This window comes from Cupressus sempervirens, chromosome 4 (genome assembly GCF_028749045.1).
Source record: "Cupressus sempervirens isolate cs-2001-9-10 chromosome 4, ASM2874904v1, whole genome shotgun sequence".
NCBI lineage: Eukaryota > Viridiplantae > Streptophyta > Pinopsida > Cupressales > Cupressaceae > Cupressus > Cupressus sempervirens.
The window spans coordinates 127004318-127023526 of record NC_143121.1 but is presented as its reverse complement, the minus strand read 5'-3'; positions in this window follow the sequence as shown (position 1 = coordinate 127023526).

Below are 19209 nucleotides of genomic sequence, written 5' to 3'. Positions count from 1 at the left end.
TTGTTATTATTTTTCCTGAATCATCGTCGTTGCACCTCCAAAAATCAAATGGCTCTACATTTTGTCTTATATGTCCAATTTGGGGGTTTTTTGACCTTCTAAATGTGAAGCAAATATCTAATTTGCACTAGCAAGCTTCAATCTTCACCCACAAAATCTCTCCTACTAGCCTAATGGCCAAAAAAATTTCAAAAAATAATGTAGATTCGAAAAAAATTGTAGAGATGCAGATGAAAAAAAAAATGTTAATCTAAAAATTAAATGTAGAGATCTGAAATGATCAATACCAATTTCACAAATCGGGCCTTTGGGTTGCCAGTTTGCAAAAAGCATTTGCCTCAAATTTGACTATGGCCCAACATAGGTGAATTTATGGTCAATTTTCACCAAATCGATGTTCTAGACATAGTGGTGACATCTACTTTGGCTTTAGATGCTCCCAATATCTACGTATTCTCTAGATTTGGGTTGAGATGCCGAAGCAAGAATGGTCTTGAATGACTATGTGAAGAGAATCTCCCCAAGAGCTCTGATAACATGTAAGAATTTTCCTTAGGGAAAACTCACCCAAGATCAAGGAACTCAAGCACAAGCACAATAGTAGACCAAAAGGTATGATCAATTATGAGAATGAATTAACTCAAGCATGTACATACACACTAGGAGTGCCTATATATAAAGGCCTCTAAGATGCATCTAGAATGGTCTAAAAGGAACTAAGAGATAAGCATAACAACTAAGCACACATCCTCCATAATGAGAGGATAAGCATGATGAGATGTCTCACATGTGTAGATGTTGTAGACACCATGTGCTCAAATAAGGTTCTTACTCCTATATTGTAGACACCATGTGCATAATTAGAGTGGTAACTCTTGTGTTGTCAACATGACAACTCACAAGAGTACACATACTCTTAGGTGACTAACTAATAAATAATAAAAAATGCATTAACCTAAGTAAACTTAAGTAAAGTGTAAATAGTAAATACTTATTTACATGAACAATAAGCTTTCCCTACATATTGAAGTCCAAATCTATCAAATCCAAAGTCAAAAAAGTAATGATAGAGAATGACACTCGTTTAAAAAAAAATCTTTCAAAGTTGTTAAATAGTTGGGGTTGTCAAAATTTTCTATTTATCCTAGAAGGTGTGGGAAATATAGATGGAGTTACTGAGGGGGGGGGGGGGAGGGGTGAATCAATTACCACAAAAAAAGAATTCCACAAATCCCTTAGATGTGTGATAAAACTATTCTTTGCTGTCACTCGGTAAACATACATAAAATGTTGCAACTCGGTAATTGCAGTGTATGTTAATTTTAATAGATCTTAAACGTGCATAGAAATAACTTGCAACCATAAAAGAAAAATAATGAACACATGAGACACAAAATTTAATGTGGAAACCCAATATGAAAAAAACCACCAATGTAACTAGCTACTAATTTTTACTCTTCTGAAGTGAGCCTTGTTAGGAGCCAACCCTATTAAAGGTTACAAAACACATTGTTAGGTGTGACCCTGTTAGAGGATTTAATCACCCTATAAAGAGTGGCCTTGTTAGAGGTCGTTAGAAAAATTCAATAGAACTATCACATTATTAGAGGGTTTACAAATGACTGTTAAACCAACTCTATTAAGAGATTTTGAAATCACTACTACAATGATTAGAAAATAACAATGAAATGACCTGAATGAGATGCAACTGAAATTATTGATTATAGATCTCTGTTATGCTCCACTAGATCCTTCCTAATCAAATATACCTTTTTTTCTCCTCAAGGATATCTAACCATCCTTCAAAATTCACTCTCACTTTCTTAATCAGTCCACTTGCATGCTTGCTCATGCATTCATTTTCCATCCTTAGAATTCTCAACTTGACCTTTTATATATACCTTTTAGATTATCAAGTGATCTCATTCACAAGTTACAATCACCAATAATCATTACCATAGTTGGCTAGAATTAATACTTAAAACAATTAAGCTTTAATAAGGTAGTTCTGCAATCTTTCATACGATGCTCTAGGAGCTTGTTTTAGACCATATAATGCTTTGTGTAACTTGTAAACCATATCTTTCTTGTTTAGATCAATAAAACCTTCAGGTTGTTCAATGTAGACTTCTTCATGAAGAATACTATTGAGAAATGTAGATTTGACATCCATTTGATATACCTTAAATCTTTTATGTGCTGCATATGCAAGTAAGGTCTTGACACCTTCCAATCTTACAACAAGAGAAAAAGTTTCACCATAATCTATGTCTTCTTTTTGAGAATATCCTTTACATACCAATCTAGCTTCGTTCCTTGATACTTGTCCATCTTCATTCAACTTATTTTCGAATACCCATTTAGTTCCAATCAAATTTTTATCTTTAGGCCTAGGTACAAGAGTTCAGGTTTTGTTCTTATCTATTTGTTCTATTTGTTCTATTTTTGCCAAAAATGACCCGTCTCACAATAGGCGTATCATAGTCATGCTCTAGGCCATGCCTACGAATAATATATTCAAACAAAGGAATATTTTCTCCACTATGAGATGCATTTAATCTTGTTAACTTAGGGACATATACTTGAAATGGTTGGCACCGTATGTGCACTAGGTCTCTTAATGAGTCAGTAAGCTTATGCTATAGGAAAGTAAAATGCAAGAAAAAGAACTTACACTATTTTTGTAGGAAACTAACACACTTAACTCTATGAATACTAGAAATACAATGAAAAGACAAAAAATATTCCAACTTGGTTCATCCACTACAACTGTTCTCACATATACTGTAGGAATATTCACAAAGTGTGATGCTACAGGAAGGAACTTACAACTTCTACTTACAACACTATGAATGCTTGAAAATAAATCTATTATATCCTGATCTAATCCACCTACCAAGTTGACTCGCTTGGTCAACTTCTCTAAAATCCTAACATAAGATAGAAGCCAAAAACTATTTCATTCGATTTTAGAAATTCATTACATAACACAGAACTATAAAAACATAATTGTAAAAGTTGACAATCTATTCTTATAAAATCTTTCTTCTTACTTGCTAAAAACTAACACACTTAGGTCAATTCCTACATATATAGGAGATCAACACTTATTCTATAATAAAAAAGTAAATGACCTAGCTTTAAATCCACAAGAGAGAAAATACGAAGGTAACAACTAAAGGCAGGAAGAAGGAATAACGACTTAAGGTGAGAATAATAAACTTCGAACATCTACTCACCATAGAATAAATGTAGAGAGGGGAATAAGTCTTCATAGTTCCTCCTTACTTGTTGTCATGTCTTCTGGAACCATTACCACTTTCCTCCATCGTGGTTGTTCCTTAGCATTCTCTTCTCCTTGAATGTTGTTGGTGCTTAGCTTTTGAATTCCTCCAATCATCTTTTGATCTTCATTAATAGGTTAGTTACAATACAAAAACATGTTTTCAAATAAACATTCATCAAATTAAATTCAAATATAAGAGCACACATTCTGATAACTATATGAAATACTACACGTTATATATAATACTAGCAAAAGATGGCATAGTTTCTACCCATAGGTTTATCATAGGTTTGGTAAACATAGGTCCACAAATGTTTTGATAGAAATAAAATAGAGTATCAACAAAGTGTTTAAACAACATCATGAAATAAAGGCAAATTTTAGTCTCATCATCTGCCCCCTGCTAAACTAATGCTTGTCTTCAAGCATTGCACTTCCTTGTTAATGACCCAAACTCTCCAATTTCTATCTTTCCCTTTTTGTTTCTCTTAAAAGTGTAGTAAAATCCTCTAGTCCTCTCCCACACTTCCCTTCTGTGATCTTCTTGAAGCTTGTCGAGTCTATTAGCATTAATATCATACAAAGGCCATAAGAACATTGGCGGCTGCATGGTTAGGGGACACCACAACTCTAGTCTAGTTTTCTTCCCTAATTCTAAATATTTTGGAACCTTGTGAAGTGTTGCTTCCGAGTTACTGGGACTATGTGGTTCTAACTTTTTAATAGATTCAGGTAGTCTGGCCCATCTGCTCCTAGTACTAGTCATAGCTCTTTGAAACACAAAGTAAGGTAAATTTTCATAACCAACATAACCTTAGCTCTAACAGAAAAGATCCTATCCCTTACTTCTAGATTCTTATTTTCATAGGTTAACATGAATCAATCCCTGAGAACTTCATCTGTCTTTCTACTCTCTACTCTTAAAGGAAAGGGTTCTATCCTTTCCTCATCCTTGTAGTTATTTAGCTATCTATCATAATTTGCTTCATTGGACATCTAGGACATTAGGGCTTTTAAGTGTATATCCCCTATGTAAAGAAAGGGATTCCATTGAGTCTCTAAAGGGATAAAAAAATTATGAACATATAATTCACAAAGTAAATTTTTCTGCCATTGTGGCAAAGTCTGATATAGTCCATAAAATTCTTGTGCTGATTTGAACTCTACATTAACATTCTTAAGAGTTAACATTAATTGAAAGAAAAGAAATTTCTCTTTCAAACAAAGAGCATAAACTCTTGGTGGTGGCCTACAAGCAAGGGCATGATTAGTTAGCTTGAGGGCATAGTCCATTCGTTGTTTTTGGCTTGATAGCTATTCCTTTAAATCTACAATTTCTTCACCTTGAGATACTATAATCTTTTTCATCTTTTTCTTCTCTTCTTTCGATGATGCCTTAGCAAATAGATGTTATCCATACAACTAAAAAAGGAGTTTCTGCAGTGTGATAGAATTGTTGTCTTCTTCATGATCTCTTTTCCTCTTTCTTTGTTCCTTTTATAGATGTTCTACAAAACAATTAATCCATGTTGATCTATGGGGAACTAGGGAAGTGTTTGGATCAACATATTTAGGAATTGTGTCATCCCTACAACTAGAAGTACTTAGTAAGTCTACTGGGGTATCATCTTTTTTTTTTTTCATCCCTACATTCTTTAGTAGGATTTTTAAGAATTCTTGTAATCTCAGGATGGGGAGGAGAGTGATCAAAAATAATTTTCATAGGGGATTCCATAGTGGATATTTTAGACAAAGTAGAATCCTTAGAAACTTGCCTTCTCATCCTAGGGCTTTTCCTTATGGGGGTTTCTTCTTATGTCACAGTCTTTTGCCTACTTTTCCCTTTGGGTGTCTCTACTATAGGAGTAGTTGCTACATGACTTTTCTTTGTTCTCTTTTGTCTCACAATTGTAGGGTTCGACTCTTGCTTTTCCTAAAGATAGATTTCTTCTTGCAATTTTCATTTCCTCTTGGCTCTTCTAGAAGTAGGTTTAGGGGTTTCTTACATAGGTGAAGGCACATTTTCTTGAATAGAGATAGTTTCTTGCACATTTTCTTTGATCTTTTTAGCTTCAACCTCTTGGGTATTTTCTTTGGTAGGCTTACTAGTGGGAGCTATGTTTTCCTCACTAGGGGCAGCTTGGGGTTGCAGAGTTTTGGCTTGCACAAATTCATCCCATGTCATGGGAGATACATCCCCAAGTGACCTCTCTATTAGTAACTTGATTAAGGCATGATGATTAATAGAATTATCTTTTTCTTTTTGAGTCTCTTTTGCACTAATGCAAAGCATATTATACAAGAAATTTGGAATTTTTATTACAAGATTATACCTTACACAAATAAGTAGTTTGAAATGATGTGCATGTAGGTATGAAAATATTCCTTCGCATGTAAAATACCTGATAATGTGCATGGATAATTCATTGTATGGTGGTGACAGTGACAACCTCTTGCAACCTTTCTTTGTAACATCCATTTGAGGATCAAATGGTCTAGTGAATTGAGCTCTTACTAAGCTCACACCATGTGTGTTGGGGTAATGTTATCCAACCGCAATGTAGTGCCTGCCCCTAGTTCACATTTTGCTATCATTGTTGAACTCTTTTAGAGCTAGTGTTATGTTGTTGGTTAGCAACATTCTTTTGAGATTATCAGATATTGTGCAATGGATTTAGTTTATTATGTGATGAGATCACTTAGACTTTATATTTCCTGTATGCATGATGATCATTACGTTGCTTTCAGTTATTGATGATGATTAGTTAGATGGTTTATTATCATATGTATTTTTTTTTATGGATACTTACCCCATACTTGCATGTGTATGGTGTGCGTGTTTGCTTTTGTATGACGTGTCTGATGTGGTTAAAGAAGGGAGTCGTAGTCACCTGCTAGTCAAAATCTACATGATGCACCACTTCCTACCATTGCCTGTTTAGTTTAGTATATATTGTGCTTGTACATGCATGATTTTTATGCAGGTTGCAGGTACCGAGTATCGACTTTCTTGAATTGCCAGGATGAGCGTACCCTATCATATTACCTCAATGATAAGAGAGGGGAGATAAATTCTCAAGTCCAAATCTCAACCTTTTAAGCCATTTGTTCTAATTGAAAAATTAGGACAAGTATCTGAGTTGAGTACCCTCCGAATATGTCGGATGACATAATTCATGATATTAACCCTTGGTTTGATTTTGTATATATTTTGGCTATGATGGATTTTTCATATTTTTACCTTATGAGTCTTTGATGTATTCTTTATTAATTAAGCCTAATTAAAAGGTTTAATTAATGGTTTAATTAAATAAAAAATTAATATGGTATTTTAATATTTATTTTATTTAATTAATTGAGAAATTAATTAAATAAAATAATTAAATGCGAAGATAAAAGTTATAATATTAAATTTGGAATGTGACAATATTTATTTTAATAATAATATATTTGGAGTTTATTTTTAAATAAATGACTAAATAATATTATTATTAAAGCTAATAAATATTTTAGCAATTAAGTTTTGAAAAATAAAATTTAAAAGTGAAAAATATATTTAAATTAATAAAAGATTCTAAATCTCATGTGATTAAAATATAAATATATTAAGATTGAAAAGTGGAATTATTAAAGTTAGTGCATGAGATTTAATAAATAAATAGATTAAATTGGAAAGAGTAAAGTAAATATTATATTAATTATTGTGCATTATTTTAATATTTTCTCACATAAGAGTTTGCAAATTTTCGGGAGTTGTCATGTAGACAACACAGGAGTTTGCACTCTAAGAATGCACTAGTTGTCTACACTTAGAAGTTAGCATTTTATTTGAAGCACATGGTGTCTACAACCTTAAGACTCATCTAAAAAATTGGAGAAGACTCATGTTTGGTTGTCATGCTTATCTTCTAGTTGTTTCTAGAGACATTCTAGATGCATCTTAGAGGCTTTTAAATAGAGGCTCTCCTAATGTGTTTGGAGAAGCTTAAATGAAAGCTTAATGGAAGCTACAAGCTTCAAGCTAAAAATGGAAGCTTCAAGCTTACATGCTCATATTCTTTTTCATGCTCATATGTTTCTACATGCTCATATATTTTTATATGCTCATATGATTCTAAATGCTTCTATGCTCTTTCTAGCACTTCTAGTCACTTGGAGATTTTTGGTTGACTTGAATTTTGGATGAATTGCGAATGATGGAGAAGGAAGAGATTTTTTATGGACTTTTGAAGCATGGCAAATTTAGCATCAGTGTCTAGGTGCACTCATGATATTCGCATACTTTCTTTGCACTATTTTTTTTCCGGTCTTCATCGTGTTTGTTATATGTGTCTGAATACTCTCTGTGATTGAATCTACAATTTGAAATTGAAATCTAGATATTTTATTTGGTTGAGAAGAAAATAATAGAAAAACCCTAGTGCCAAATGAGAAAGAAATTAGATCTTAATCAGGTTTGGGTTCGAATTTATATTGTGAAATTAGATAGACAAGATTTGAAATAAAAATAAAAATTTTAAGTTAAAAATTTGAATGGTTAGATGTAATCTTTCTATCAAATTATATTTTTAGATGCGTATGGACAAACCTATTAGATGGATGAATGGGTAAATTTAGAGAACAATTACTTTTTAAGAGAAATTCTTAATTCATCACAAATTGTCCTGGCATTGCCCTTTGGATAGACCCGAATTCAGTCATTCATAACTTTTTATCGTGATCAAATTTATTCGATCGCTTCAGTCAGAAATGATGTAACTTGGCCCTCTCCAACATGTTTAAATTTCAGCCCGATCTAACAGTTCATTAGAGAGATATGACCGTCATACTGGGACTGTTTTATTCAAGGACAGATATTTCTTTATTTTCCATAACCAAGAGTTCTTTATGCTTAAATTTCACAAAAATAATATTTCAAAGCATGGAATGAATTAAAGATAATATTGTAATCTTCTCTTATTAGAATTTTATTAATATGCATTAGTTTTATATGGTTTATTATCTAATCTAATTAAATCAAATTTAATTAAGATTAGTTAATAGTAGAAGAAGTGTAATTAATTATTAGTCAATCTAAGTAGATGAATTTTTAAATGAGAGAAAATTAAAAGAAAAGAGATTTTAATATAGTTTATATAGTGGACTTTTTATAATGTATATTAAATACTATTTAATATATATTAAATAATTTAGAGATGGTAATTTTATATTATGTTTTTAAATGAGGAGACTTTAATGATAATGGATTAAGATTTAATTGACATGGAGTCAATGTTATAACATTGTTATAATTTGAATTACTATGGTATTATTAATACAATTATTGATATACTTAAATGGTATTAAGAGTTAGTTAATGAAGCTTATGTAAAGTTCTCTAGATCAATTAATAATAGTTTTGATGAGTTTATTATTTATTAATGTTTGTTGGATCTAACAAACTATTAATAAATAATAGTATAAATAGTTTAAATAGTTATCAATTATTACGATCAGAGTTAATCTAGAGGAGATTAGTTAATGATTGAAGTACTGTAAAAGATATTAATCAAATTGAATTGGTTAATAATTTGGAAGAGTATCAATTAACTGAATCAACGTACATAGGAAAAACTTATTTGAGATAATAATACTTGGTATTGAAGATTTATTATAACTTATTATTATTAAAATATAAATGGGAACATTGTTGCAGAGTGACGAATGTAGTCATTATAGATTTATTAATAAGATTCCCAATATAGCTTGTTATTAAATATTAACAAGTTATTGAACTAAGAATATGAATATTTGTGTACTAGATTATAGTTGACTTTTAACTTACATAATTCTAGTTAGTTATTAGTCAACTGATATTAATTAGAATGTTGCTATGGTTATGCAATTATTAATTAAATCAATTAATGAGAGTTAATTAGATTTAATTAATAATTAAGTTATGTAATAGAGATTTATTTGATATAATTCTTTTAACGAGATTGTAGATTATCTATATTGAAGTTGATAAGTTTTATGACTTGAATTATGACTTTAGATATTATATGGTTGTTAATGATGATAACGATTAAATTAAAAGAATCAAACTTTAGTAATACTTAATTAAGTTTCTAATTAAGAACTATTAGAATGTTGAAAGGTCATGGATTGTGCACCTATGAGAATTGATTAATTAAATTGATCATTTTAATAAAGTTATAATCTTCTTATTCGAAGACTAGTAATTGGCTCCCTTATAATATAACGAATAATGACTCTAGAAAAGTTAAAGGTTAATCAATTAGAAAATGGATCATGGTTAAATATAAAAGACAATTTAATTAAAGGTCAATGATGATCAATTTAGTAAATATTTATCCTTAAGTTATTCTTAGAATGTAATTCTTAATAATGGAATGATAATGCTATCGAGAAACAATTGGGTTGACTTGTAGGTCAAATGATGAAACTTAAGATACTTGAAAGTATACTTGCAAATAGAAAACTAAAAACTCCTACACTTGATTCAACTATGAGATTTTAGCAAAACTAAAACATGTGTTTGCATCGTGTATTCTATATGCTTCTTGTTTTGAGTTTTGGGTTAACTAGTGTTGACCAGTCTTAGGTTGTTACCAGAGGCTTGAGGGTTATGAGATGTGATGGCATGTTGATCTTATTTGGTCTCGATCTTTATAAGCCCAACCATGGTTATGTGATCATATGCTCTATGAAATGTTTGTATTCACTAATTGTTATTGCTCATCAGTCTTTATGTGTGAAGCTGAGATATATGTATCTGAGGCACTTGAGCTAATCATTTTTTAGTCATCGATTAGTTATCTTTAGATTATTTTTTAGTCGCCATGCTGGGATTAAAATGTTGGTTTATTTCTTGATGATGTAATGTTGTGACATATTTGAATCAACCATTTTGGAGTCTTCGATCAATATGATTTTGAGATATTCTTGGTTGCTTGTTGAGAACCAATGGATATGGTGATTATTTTGAGATATATTTTGATTATTGAGAACCAACTGATACTTATGATTATCAGTGATGCATTTAGTTGCCAATAGAGAACTCTTGTGATCATATTTTTCTATGGATGCTTTTTCAGATGCTCACGAAAATTTGATGATTCTTATCTTGGAGATTTGATGATTCTTATTATGAATATTTGATGATTCTTTTTATGGATTATCTTTTGGATTTTCTTTCTAGTCGCTTGTATAGGACTGGGGTGATTTTATGATTCCATGAGCTTAGGGTAGGTAATCTACTTGTAGTGTCAGGAAGTGGCTTGTAATAGAGGTCGGGGCCCTAAGTGGCCGTCAGGGTAACTCATTGTAAGTTTGGTTAATAAGTGATAACATTTACACACTAAATGGGGATTAAATGAACCTAAAAAGATAATTGTTTTGATGTTCTCGCCTATGCCTTGAGTGCTTGTATAGGCTAGGATGGGAGTAGTGAGAATGCATGGTTGCGAATTTGCATTCCGTAGTATGCCTCGTTAGTATGAGAGAATACTAGTGGCCGCATGAGATCAGTATGGACCCGTGGAGTTTAGCTAACTGCCAGGATAACTTGTACGTGATAAATGAGATGACACTTCTCTCTTGCAGAGTAGGTTTTCTATATGTCATTGTTGTGCCTCTGGGAATTAGATGTTGATTTTGTGTGTGTTGGAACCTTTGAGTAGTATACTTTTAGGATTTTTGGACTTAAAGAGTAATTATGCTATGTGGTTTTGATAGCCTGTTTGGGAATTGAGATTATCTCTTCAACACGGTGGGAGTGGACCACTTAGGTTCCACACGGTCGGGTGGTAGTGTTTTTCCACTCTTATCATTTGAGATCTGTCCGAGACACCGTGGCTAATGCTTTCTTGGTTGGTATTTATCTTCATTATGTTCTTGGAGCATTATGATAGATGATATACCTTATGATGGATGTATTTACTGATATGTTTCTTATATTGATGATTTACATATGTTAGATGATATTATCTTATGCTTTACTTTGCATGTTAGTAGGATGTTTTAGGAGTGACATTCCTACTATGTAATATCGATGATCTCTTCGGTGATTTGGAATGTTACGCACAGAGGGATAGCTAGGATCCACGATGGTCTAATGATGCTATTAACGATTGGGAGGAACCGTGCACTTAGTTATTTATGTTTGTGATATATGGTTATCTTTTATGATGGATGTCTATATCTTTATGATGATGATGTATCATGTATGATTTGTGATTTTATTTACTTTAATTGCATCATAAATTAATATTGGATGATGATGTACTTTATTTATATGGATGTTTTATAAAATTTTCATACCCTGTGATATGTATGGTGGATGATTGAACAATTTGAAATGTAATTCTAAAAGGACACTTGTATATTGTTTAAGAACATTGGATGTATCATTGTTATTTCATAAAGATGTGATGTTAGATAAATAGTTAATTTAGATGTGATACAACATTAAGGGATCTTTAAAGAATGTAGCCTATTATGTATCTATGTTATGTTTACTTTCAGATGGATGTTACTATTGCTTCCGTAAATGTTATAAATGGTTTACTTTCATGATAAAAAAAAAAAAATTGTTTAACAAACTTAGTAAAATTCTTTGGAGCCTTTGGTGGGGCATTACATTTGGTATCAGAGCCCGAGTTTCAACATTGGGAGCTCTGGGTATATTGGAATGCTACTAGTTATTAACTAGTTGAACAAAATGAAACTTTGAACTATCATGTGTATCTCTTTCAAACTAAAAACTTGAAACTAGGTGAACTGAAACAGAACTTAAAATTGTTACTTGTATATTTTACATACTTTAACACTTAGCTTTCAAAACTGAAAATTTTACATAAACTTAAACGTGGGCAAAAATGAAATTTGAAACTCATTCTAGTTGCAAACATGTATCTTGTATCTATGTTTCAAGGTAGTATGCCCTTGATTATCTTTGCAAGCATTAAGCTGCTCTTTTAGTAGCGGATCTATTTCAGTAGTTGTTAAAAGAATGGATGTTGGATCGATATGGTTTTTGGTTTACCATTAAACCAGAATAATATTGCTCTAAGGGTGTTGTAATATCCTTAGTGGAAACATGTTTCCCTACAAAGAAAAAGGTATCAATGGGACCCACATAGTGAGTATCTTAGTTTTTCATTCTTGTAGGCTTCCAGGAGTAACCCTAATCCCAGGGGGGGTGGATGTAGTGCCTGCCCCTAGTTCACATTTTGCTATCATTGTTTAACTCTTTTAGAGCTAGTGTTATGTTGTTGGTTAGCAGCATTCTTTTGAGATTATCAGATACTGTCCAATGGATTCAATTTATTATGTGATGAGATCCCTTAGACTTTATATTTCATGTATGCATGATGATCATTATATTGCTTTCAATTATTGATTATAATTAGTTAGATGGTTTATTATCATATGTGTTTTTTCTTATGGATACTTACCCCATACTTGCATATGTATGGTGTGCGCGTTTGCTTTTGTATGACGTGTCTGATGTGGTTAAGGAAGGGAGTCGTAGTCACCTGCTAGTCGAGATCTACATGATGCACCACTTCTTGCCATTGCCTATTTAGTTTAGTATATATTGTGCTTGTACATGCATGGTTTTTATGCAGGTTGCAGGTACCGAGTATCGACTTCCCTGAATTGCCAGGATGAGCGTACCCTATTATATTATCTCAATGATAAGAGAGGGGAGATAAATTCTCAAGTCCAAATCCCAACTTTTTAATCTATTTGTTCTAATTGAAAAATTAAGACAAGTATCTGAGTTGAGTACTCTCCGAATATGTTGGATAACATAATTCGTGATATTAACCCTTAGTTTGATTTTGTATGTATTTTGGCTATGATAGATTTTTCATATTTTTACCTTATGAGTCTTTGATGTATTCTCTATTAATTAAGCCTAATTAAAAGATTTAATTAATGGTTTAATTAAATAAAAAATTAATATGGTATTTTAATATTTATTTTATTTAATTAATTAAAAAATTAATTTAATAAAATAATTAAATGTGAAGATAAAAGTTATAATATTAAATTTGGAATGTGACAATATTTATTTTAATAATAATATATTTGAAGTTCATTTTTAAATAAATGACTAAATAATAATATTATTAATGCTAATAAATATTTTAGCAATTAAGTTTTGAAAAATAAAATTTAAAAGTGAAAAATATATTTAAATTAATAAAAGATTCTAAATCTCATGTGATTAAAATATAAATATATTAAGATTGAAAAGTGGAATTATTAAAGTTAGTGCATGAGATTTAATAAATAAATAGATTAAATTGGAAAGAGTAAAGTAAATATTATATTAATTATTGTGCATTATTTTAATATTTGCTCACATAAAAGTTTGCAAATTTTCGGGAGTTGTCATGTAGACAACACAGGAGTTTGCACTCTAAGAATGCACTAGTTGTCTACACTTAGAAGTTAGCATTTTATTTGAAGCACATGGTGTCTACAACCTTAAGACTCATTTAGAAGGTTGGAGAAGACTCATGCTTAGTTGTCATGCTTATCTTCTAGTTGTTTCTAGAGACACTCTAGATGCATCTTAGAGGCCTTTAAATAGAGGCTCTTCTAGTGTGTTTGGAGAAGCTTAAATGAAAGCTTAATGGAAGCTACAAGCTTCAAGCTAAAAATGGAAGCTTCAAGCTTACATACTCATATTCTTCTTCATGCTCATATGCTCATTCATGCTCATATGTTTCTACATGCTCATATATTTTTACATGCTCATATGCTTCTACATGCTTCTATGCTCCTTTTAGCACTTCTAATCACTTAGAGATTTTCGGTTGACTTGGATCTTGGAGGAATTGCGAATGATGGAGAAGGAAGAGATTTTTTATGGACTTCTGAGGCATGACAAATTTAGCATCAATGTCTAGGTGCACTCGTGATATTAGAAACATAAACTTTTCTCTGCAAGTAGCTTTCTTTCCTTGTAAGAAAAATGTGCTGGTATTTTATTGGCTGCAATTTATATAGCAATGTCTACATACCATGGAGTTTGAACAAAAATATGAAATAAATGCTCATCTGGAAATGCATCATCTACCAAAGTAGTGCCAGTATCATCATGATGGATTCTTAATAAACAATTAGCTACAACATTGGCTTTTCCAGGCCTATCAATAATAGTTATATCAAATTCTTGCAACAATAGTAACCATCTTTCTAACCTACCTATTATAGTAGGTTTGTTCATAAAATATTTAATTATCGCATGATCTATATGAAAAAATATGGAATAGCCAATTATGTAATACCAAAACTTGTCCAGGGCATAAACTACTGCTAGCAATTCTTTTTTAGTCATAGTGTAGTTTAGCTCTAGTCCATGAAGGCTCTTACTGATATAATAGATTACATTTTCAAGATTTTGGGATTGTTGTGCTAGGATTGCACCTATGGCATAATCAGAGGCATCTATATATATGTGAAAAGGTAAATTCCAATAAGGGCCTTGTAAAATTGGGGTTGTAGTCAAAAGTTTCTTAAGTTGCAAGAAGGCTTCATCACATTTGGATGTCCAACTAAATTCAGCTTCATTTGTGAGTAATTTATACAAGGGACTAGCTATTTTGCCAAAATCTTTTATGAAGCATCTGTAATATCCAGCATGACCTAGAAAGGATCTTACATCTTCTAATTTTGTAGGTATGAGAAATGTTTGAATTACCTCTGCCTTAGTTGGATCCACTTGTATTCCTACAATGGATATGAATAGACCAAGTACCATGCCTTCCTGCATGAGCATAAAACACTTTTCACTATTAAGTGCCAAATTATGTTCTTGACATCTTACCAAAATCTTTTCAAGATTCACCAATGCTTCTTCAAAAGTGACTCCAAATGTTGTGAATTCATCCATGTAGATTTTCATACAATCATGTGATATATCAACAAAGATGCTAATAACTGCTTGTTGGAATGTTGTAGGAGCATTACATAGGCCAAATGGTAAAATAGAGTATGCAAAAGTACCCCATGGACATATAAATATGATTTTATCTTGATCTTCAAGAGCAATACTGATTTAGTTATAACCACTATACCCATCTAGAAAAGAGAAATACTTCTTTCTAGCTAGTATGTCTAGAACTTGGTCTATGAATGGTAAAGTAAAGTGATACTTTTTGGTGGCCTTATTCAATTATTTTTAGTCTACACAAATTATCCATTTTCCTCCTTTTTAAGGCACTATGATCTGGGGTGACACCCATCTACTATCAGCTATAGGATAAATAAAACCAACATCAAGAAATTTTTGCAATTCAATTTTAACTATTTCTCTAAGGCTTGGATTTATCCTTCTCTGAGGTTGACGGAGTGGTAGAAAACCTTCATTGATATATATCCTATGGGTGCATAGTGTAGGACTTAATCCTTTCATATCACTATAATTTGATGCAAAGGCCTTTTCATTCCTTTAAAGCAATTCTTTTGGTTGTTCCATCTGTGTGGGTGTTAACTTGGGATTAACATGGAGATTGTGACCTTTACTCAATTCAACAATAGTTGTGGAGTCTATCATAGTAGCTTCAGAGATTGGACTTGCTTCTAATTCACAAGGTAAGAGTGGACAAAAAAACTTAGGTTCTTTGACCAAAGTACAATTCTTATCACATTTCTCATATGTGATTAATTCCAATACAGAACTTTCAGATAAATCTTTTTCTACCACACAACTGTTAGTGAGGATACTCTAAAGTACTGAATCTTCCTCTTTCAATTTTAGAAAAGACTGTCTATGCAACATCATGAGTTGTATTATAGAGTTTAACTATTCTTCTTCATCCTCTAAATCTAGCCAAACAGATGTGCTCAAATCTGGTAATGGTTGGGTTGGAGGATATAGATCAAACTTCTTTGTTGCTTGGCCATTTGATATGGTCATATTCTCTGATCTACAACTTATATTTGCATTAGCTATGGCTAACCATGGTCTACCTAGGATGACAGGATAACGAGATAGATTAACTTTGGGGGATAAAATAATGAAGTCTACAAGATACTCTAGAGAATCTAAGGTTACAACTATGTTTTCTATCATCCCATTAGGGTAACAGTGTAACTATCTGCAAATTGCAGAATTTTTGGTGTAGGCCTTAGTCCTTCTATTTTCAACTTCTTCATATTATCCTTGGTCATAACATTTATAATAACTCCAAGATCTATTAAAGCATTTTGAACAAATCGACTATTTATACTGACATTATAAATGGTCAATTTGTTCAAAATGCTTTAATAGCATGATGTCAACCAATTGTCCAACAACATGGACTGTGGTGGGGTCCTTTTTCTTTCTTCCAGGTTTCTTCAAGCATGCTTCCCTAATAGATTTTCCATAAACTGGGATGACCTTAATGGCTTGAAATAGAGGTATTTGGACATGTATGTTTTTCAACTAATCAACAATATCAAAAGATCGTTCCTCTATTTGTTTAGGTTTCTTATGTATCAACTTTTTTGGAAAAGGAGGTCCCACTACTGGTTGAGCTGGGGTTGACATAGTAACATTAGTTGAGTCAATGGTTTTAGCAACTAAGGGTTCTGATGTTGCCAAAGAGTTTGGTATTTTAGTTATAAGAGGCAGTTTAGGTGTTGGTAAAGTCATACCAAATCTCAAATGTATATCTACAACACCCAAAGCATAAGCAAGACATTGCTAAGCATCAACACTACACATGGGTTGTTGTGGTGGTTGGCTATTGGTTTTGGCTAAGGTTGTGTAGGTAACTATGTCTACTTTTGAGGTCTAGGATTCGCAGGTGGTGGTATTAGAGCAGGTTGCTGAACTAGAGGTGGTATGGTAGGGCACCACTATTTTGGTTAGGCCATTGTTGAGATCCCTTCCATTGGTTTGTAGACTGCCAATTCCCTTGGGGTGGTTGTGATTGGTTCTACTAGTTTTGCCAGTAGTTCTTTTGGTTCTGCCATTGATTACTCTATTCGTTAGGCCAGGGTGGTTGGGAATTTTGAGGCCATTAGGATTGTTGTGGGTTGTTTTTCCCATCATTGTTCCAATTGGGTTGATTTTGTGGAGGACCTTGGGGATTACAATTTTACCATTGATTACCATATGAATTTGAATTTTTCAAGGGGTCTTGAGGCATACCTTGACATTGTGCCCATGGTCAGTGTTGAGTAACAAATAATACTTGTTCATCATCTCCATCTATCTTGATGTACTCAATTGGAAAATGTTGGTTTTCCATACTTGTGACCAATTTACATTGGCAATCCTTCTTTTGCTTCCAACAATGAGGGCAGTATATAGCTAATTAAAATTTAGCTTCTGCTTGCTTCTTCTTTGCAGCCATCATGTCCAACTTTGTAGTGACATCATTGATAATGTCTTATTTTAAATTTGACAATAGGTTAGATATCTTGAGCTTTGAAATGCCTTGACTAATTCCTTTATTGACTGTGGAATGAGGTCCTTAGCCTTTCTTCATGGTTGACCTTGAATAGTCCTGACAGATCTTGTTGAGGTCATCCCAAGAAGCTTGATATATATCACCACCAACCATCAGATCCAATTCTTCTAGACAATCATCATTCATAGCTCTCAAAAAGACTAGCTTTTATGAATCTTCGGACAACATGTGCTAAGGGTTCTGCTGCAGTGTATATAAAAAATGTGAAACATAATCTTACAATGTTTCTTTCTCCTTTTGTGATATCTTGAAGATATCATCCCCTCTTGAACCAAATGCTTTGCAATATTCTTAATACTTATCTAGAAATAAAGCTTGCATTTCATCCCAAGTTCTTGCTGCATTGACTCCTAAGCCTATGAACCATCACAGAGTTGATTCTTTCAATGTTGCTAGAAAAAATTTAATCTTATGCGCATCAGTGTTTTAGTCAAAACTATGACAAAGTATGTCAAACTTAAACAAGAAACTATTAGGGTCTCCAGTTCTAGGGCCATAGAACTTAGGAAGAGCAGTGGGAGGTATGTTCTTGAGATTAGCATTGGTTGCAAGACTTGGAAGTGGAAATGGAGAAGTAGATTGTGCCATGATTGGAGGTATTAGATTTTGAGGTTGTTGTTGAAAGAGGAGATTGGGTATTGGATGATTAACAACTGGTGGATTTAGAGTAGTGTTATCAAGAAAACTAGCCAATATGCAAATGAAAGGTTGAAGACCAGATATATCTATTGGTTCAGCTCTTGATGATGATGTTGTGGGAAAAATAGGGCTTGTGCCTTCAAAAGGTAACTCAACTTCTTCTTCTTCAACTTCTTCATTCAAATTAATAGATCCTCGTAGAAGAAATCTTCCATATTCATCTAGTCGTCTTCCTCTTTGATGCATGCAATTAAACTTTTCACACTGGTGAAAACTTCAAACTAGCGATTTCTAAAAAAAACATTATCTAAGAACTATGACTCAAAAATGCTCCTAGCTTGACACCATCCCTGGCAAGGGCACCAAAAATGACCCGTCTGAAAATAGGTGTATCATAGTCATGCTCTAGGCCATGCTTAGGAATAATATATTCAAACAAAGGACTATTTTCTCCATTATGAGTTCCATTTAATCTTGTTAACCTAGGGATGTATACTTGAAATGGTCAGCACAGTATGTGCACTAGGTCTCTTAATGAGTCACTAAGCTTATGTTACAGCAAAGTAAAATGCAAGAAAAAGAACTTACACTATTGTTGTAGGAAACTAACACACTTAACTCTATGAATATTGGAAATACAATAAAAAGACAACAAATATTCCAACTTGGTTCATCCACTATAACTATTCTCACATATGCTGCAAGAACATTCACAAAGTGCGATGCTATAGGAAGGAACTTACAACATCTACTTACAACACTATGCATGCTTGGAAATAAATCTATTCTATCCTAATCTAATCC